This window comes from Pteropus medius, unplaced genomic scaffold, assembly GCF_902729225.1.
Source record: "Pteropus medius unplaced genomic scaffold, Ma_sr-lr_union100, whole genome shotgun sequence".
NCBI lineage: Eukaryota > Metazoa > Chordata > Mammalia > Chiroptera > Pteropodidae > Pteropus > Pteropus medius.
The window spans coordinates 365,628-371,149 of NW_024340696.1; the positions used below are offsets into that span (position 1 = coordinate 365,628).

General features: G+C 42.2%; 1 pseudogene; it reads right to left on the minus strand.

Moving 5' to 3' along the window:
* Window positions 1–5,140: 5,140 nt before the first annotated feature.
* On the minus strand, window positions 5,141–5,258 carry LOC120609627 (uncharacterized; annotated as a pseudogene).
* Between the last annotated feature and the right edge of the window lie 264 nt (window positions 5,259–5,522).

Genomic DNA, 5,522 nt, shown 5'->3' on the forward strand with positions numbered 1-5,522 from the left:
ACCCCCAATGTTCTTTGCTAGTCAAAAGTTCTACGATTCATCAATTCCAAACAATGCTAGTCTGGTTTGACAAAAAATTATAACGGTGATTTTGGTCAGGGACTTGGGGCCCTATCGGAGTGCAAGCAATTGCACATCACCCGGACAGGCAGCACCCCCACCATTCACAGCTGTTTTGGTTCATGAAAGTGGAATCTGAGGGAGGCTGGTTCAAGGTCTTCACTGTCCAAGGTACAATTGGTCCTAGGTATAGCATGTAGATGAGAGGGGAGAGAGGATTAGATACAGGCATCAGGAGTTGCATTTATTCATAAGTTGCCAGAGCTGGAAAGCATCTTAGAGATGATCTCTTCTAATATCTTCATTTTAGAGATGAAGCGGAGAGCTGGAGAGAAATGTCCTGCCTGAAGTCACAATTAATGATCATTAGCAAATTGGAATTAAAAATTGAATTTGTATGTATAGATAACGAGAACAAGCACATAACAAGTAAGTGTAAGTAGTGTGATTCCAATTTAGATCAAAAATCATAGGTAGGTTATGTTTTAGAGGTGAGATTGCAAAGGCTTAAAAAGTTTTTGGCATTCAGTAGTCCTTTCTGCATCACTCAATAAATCAATCAGTGCAATATCCCCCAGTGTGAAATATTCTACTTTCAAAATGCAATGAGGCAGCCAGGTCCCTGGATTTTTGTAATATTTGTCTCCTGGATATCCAGAGTACTTGCCACTTCTTGATCATCAAGTCAAATTAGTATGATGTCATCAATATAGTGGACCAATATGATATTTTCTGGAACGTTCAGATGATCCATGTCTTTTCAGAATATTTCGTGACAGTATAATTGTTGCATACTCTTGCTCGTCCCACTTGAAGCTAACTTCTGATCTGCTTCCTGATGGCTACTAAAAATAATGCATTTGCCAAATCAAGAGCAACACTACATAGCAGAGGCCATGTTACTATGTTCTAGTAAAGATGCCAAATCTAGCACAGCAGCTGCACTTGGTACTACTGCTTGGTATATGTCAGAAGTCCACTGTCATCTGCCACATTCATCTGCTTTTTACAAGTGCCAGAGTTGTGAATTAAATGGACATATGATCGAGACAACCAGCCTTACATCATTTAAATCTTCGAAGGCAGTACCAATCTCTGCCATTCCAGCTCCCCACCTCCCCCTCCACCACCACCTCCCCACGAATGCAGTGCTGTTTTTCATTTATTATTTCGGCTGGAAGGAGGAATAGTGTCAAGGACTTCCACCTGATCCTTCATACTACAGTAGTTTTACCTCCATAGGTCAAGGAACCGATACGGGGCTTTTGCTAACTGCTAGGTAAGGCCATTCCAATTATATCCCGAAGAGCTGGAAAGATGACTTAACAGTTGGTGTGTGGACTCAGATATTTCACTGTGAGATGGATCTGGCCCAGGACTCCATTTATTACTTGACTCCCATGTGTCCCTTTTCTAACAGGGGACAATGATGGGCTTTGGGCCCCTGGGTCTCTGTGTCAGCTCAGACTCTGTAAATAACAGCCCTCGAAAGATCTAGGTATTCCCTTTTACTCAAATACTGGCACCAGAGTTACCCCCAAACTAGAGGATTCACTACTATACACATTTACTGTGGTATTTCAGGGTACTTCCCCAAAGGGACTCAGCCTTTCTTTCTTAAAAAAGTATTATAGGTTCTCTTTAAGGTTATTATTTTGAAACAATTTCAAACTTACAGAAAAGTTGCAAGAGCAGTACAAAGAAATCTTGTGTGCCCTCTCCCAGAAACCCTATTCAAGTTTCATCATGAATGCCCTTTATATGGAGGGACCTAGAGGTTATTATGCTGAGTGAGATAAGTCAGACAGAGAAAGATAAATACCAGATGATTTCACTTATATATGGAATCTAAGGAACAAAAAGAACAAACTGATCAAAAATAGACTCACAAATATAGTGGACAATTTGGTGATGGACAGAGGGGAGGAGTGTTGGGGGGGCAAGGGAGGAATGGGGGCATAAGCTAAAGAAGTACAAATTAGTAGTTGATAGATGGTCATGGGAATGGGGAGCACGGCATAAGGAATACAGTCAGCATTAATATGTTGGCTAGGTGGAGGGTCAGGGGAGGGAGGGAGCAACTGGGGGAATCGTTTTATGAACTATATAGATGTCTAACCAATGGTCTGGATACTTGAAACTAATGAAAATAAATTAATTTTTAGAAAAGAATGTCCTTTATAGCAAAAAGGTCTCGTCAAGGATGACATGTCTCATTCTCATGTCATGTCTCTATGGTCTCCTTCAACCTCCAACAGCTCCTTTGTCTTTTTCACTTTCATGATTTGGTATTTTTTTAAAGATCACAGGCCAGTCATTTTGTAGAATGTCCACTGACATGACTTTGTTCAATACTTCCACATGGTTACACTTAGGTTATACATTTCGGCCAGAAGACCACAGAAGTGATGCCGCGTCCTTCTCATTGCAGCCCTGCATGATACAGTTTTGTCCAATCAAAACCGGTGTCCAACATGTTTCTCCGCTGTAGTTACTTTTATCCCTTTTGTAAATAGTAAGAATTTTGTGGAAGAAATACTTGGAGGTGTATTAAATTTTATCCCTCATCTCATTTTAATCCAATTTTTAATCTAGTTTTTAGCATCCGTGGATATTTCTTGCCTGAATTCATTATTACTCCAATGGTTGCTAAATGTTGATTTCCTAATTCTACCAATTTCCAGTTGGTTTTCTACTCTAAGGAAACACTTTGTCTTCTCCCTATTTATTATTTTTCTCATTTATATATTTATGTCATTGCGGGCTCATCGATTCCTATTATTCAAAGACTTGTAATCTGGTAGTATCATTATTTTGATGCTCATTCGTCCTAGATTTTTCCAGTGAGAGTCTCTTTAAGCTGTTTTCTGTGTTTGTTTTACATGTCCCCATCATTCTTTGAGCACTTCCTTATTTTCTAGAAGACTTTTCCAGTCACCTTGTTCTTTTCCTGCCCTAGTCCTGAAATCAGCCATCCCCCCAACCAAAGAGCCTTACTTTCTTTAAATAGAGAATGGTATTAAAAACTAAGATCTATTAGAGTGTTACTGTTTCCAGCCTCCACCCCCACCCAAGTTGTCAGAGCTAGAATAATATATATATTTGTGTGTACATGTGTGTGCATGTGTATCTGTGTCCATATGTATATACATACAGATAAATATGGATATTTTTGTATCTATATGTATACGTTGAAAACCATTAGCTTACACCTATACTTCCAATTCCAATCTAATGCCAATCCAACAGGGTTCACAGCTTTCCCTGTATTTATTTGCTTTTGCCTTTCTCAACTGAAAGAAATCTGGCTCCCTTTATGCTCAATATATTTACTTACTTGCTGGAGCCCTCTGAATATGATCAATAACCTGACCCCAGGAGGCCAGCGCTCTGCTTGGCCACCCTCCTCCTGCAGGCCCCGATCCAGCTGGTCTGCGTCGAGCCCCTGCTCTGACATCCTTGCATGGGCTCATCGGCTTCCCTTTCAGTTGATGGATTCTGGGTCTGAGACCTGGCTCAGGTCTAAAAACTGGGTAAAGCATCCTGACACCGTTGAGGTGGCTGACCTCAATCTTCTGCTCATTCATTCTTGATTTCTTTTGATTATGTATCTGAAGTGATATCTTTGATATCTGTAAATCTTTATTGCCCTGAAGAATACTGTGCTCATTTTCCATCTCCATGGAGTCCTCCAGGTCAGGACCCCAGGCTGCTGTTCTGACGTTGCTGCCCATTGTGATGACTGAGATCATCTTGCCTCTGATGACGAATGCTGCCATTTGGCTTCTGCCACTCCAGAATCCTATCACTTTTATTGAGACCAAGGAGCCCAGCTCTCTAATGGTATCTCTTACTACCAGCTCCAGCCTGCTGAGGACAGCCACCACCGAGCTTCTCACCCAAGCCGACACCTCCCTCATTGTTTATTCCTTTTCACCTCCATAGAGGTAGCATCCTCTGGACTGTTCTGAGGAGCAGAGCCTGAAATAGGGATTCCTGTGCAAGTAATTAGTTCATCGGTGTTCAGCAGAAATCTATAAGAAAGTGAGGCGAGCAGAATAGGGAAGGGGCAAAGCTAATGGAAATAGTTTCAAGTACTCCAGTCTTATCTTGATCTTGAGCATAAACTGTATCATGGAGTCTGTCCCATTCTTGAGGCAAGAAAGAAGTGCTTTTGTAACTTCCCCCTCAGTCAAGTATCTTAGGATGAGATGGTTCCATTCACCCAAAGACAAGCTTCTGGAGAAGTTTGCAGGTTTGAGCCATTATCAATGGCAACTGCACTAGCTGGTGAATGGACAAATGGCATCAAAACTACAAAAGGAGTCTCAGGGGATATGGACAACAGTGTCTGCTATACCCAAAGGGGCCTCAACCCTAGATGACTTTGAATCTGTTTATTTTGTGTCTGCATCATGAGAACTGACCATGGCTGGAGAAAGAATCCACTGAATGGTATCACTTGAAAAATGACCAACAGACTCAAACGCATCCTTACTACTGCTAGGCAACTATGGTACATTTCCCTAGTCCATTCACCTCTTGCTCCCCTACAGGACCATTCCATGACTTCCTCTTTCCTTAAGCCCCCAACACCTTCTCCATCATCCTCACTGTCAACTGATGACCTTAACTGGAACAATAGAAACAATCAGAAGAGAAATTCTTTAAAGCTCCAATTCTACATCTATTACCTATCAGCATCTTTACCCATGTCCCTTTTCTTCCCTTCTGTTACTGTAGGCGAACCATCACTATTCCTACCAAGGCTAATGCCATGTGGTAGGAGGGTGGAGGGTTGGAGGATGAAGCCCCACTCAAATGGCATGGCTGGCCAAGCAGGGGCCATTCTTAACCAAGTCTAAGGGCTGTACTACCCAGAGCTGGGAGGGAGGAGGGAGCTTTCTCATCTGCTGGTACCTTCTACTGGCTGAACCAAGGAATCCTATGAATTTAGTCAGCAGAAGGTAGCCTCCTGGGGTGCAGAGAAGGGCGGAGAACTGGTTGAGGTGGGGGCAAATAGTAAATAGCCAGCACAAATGCAATCTGTATACCGATGATTTCCACTTTTTTTTTTAAACACCTACAGCATCTGGTCTTCCTAGGTGGTCTCCCATCCAAGTACTAACCAGGCCCAACTCTGCTTAGCTTCCGAGATCAGACGAGATCGGCCCATTCAGAGTGGCATGGCTATAGTCGATTTCCACATTTTTATCTCCCCAAGAACCTCTTAATCCCAGACTCATGCCTACTTGCCTATTGTATTAGTTAATCTATTGCTACATAACGAATTACCATGAATTTAGAGGCTTAAAACAACACACATTTATTGTCTCAGTTTCTGGGGTCAGGCGTCAGGGCTTAGCTTACCTGGATCCTCTGCACAGAGTCTCACAAGGCTGCCATTAAGGCACATGTAATCTTTTGTATGTGATTGTATTTGGCCCCAAGGGTTTCACCTA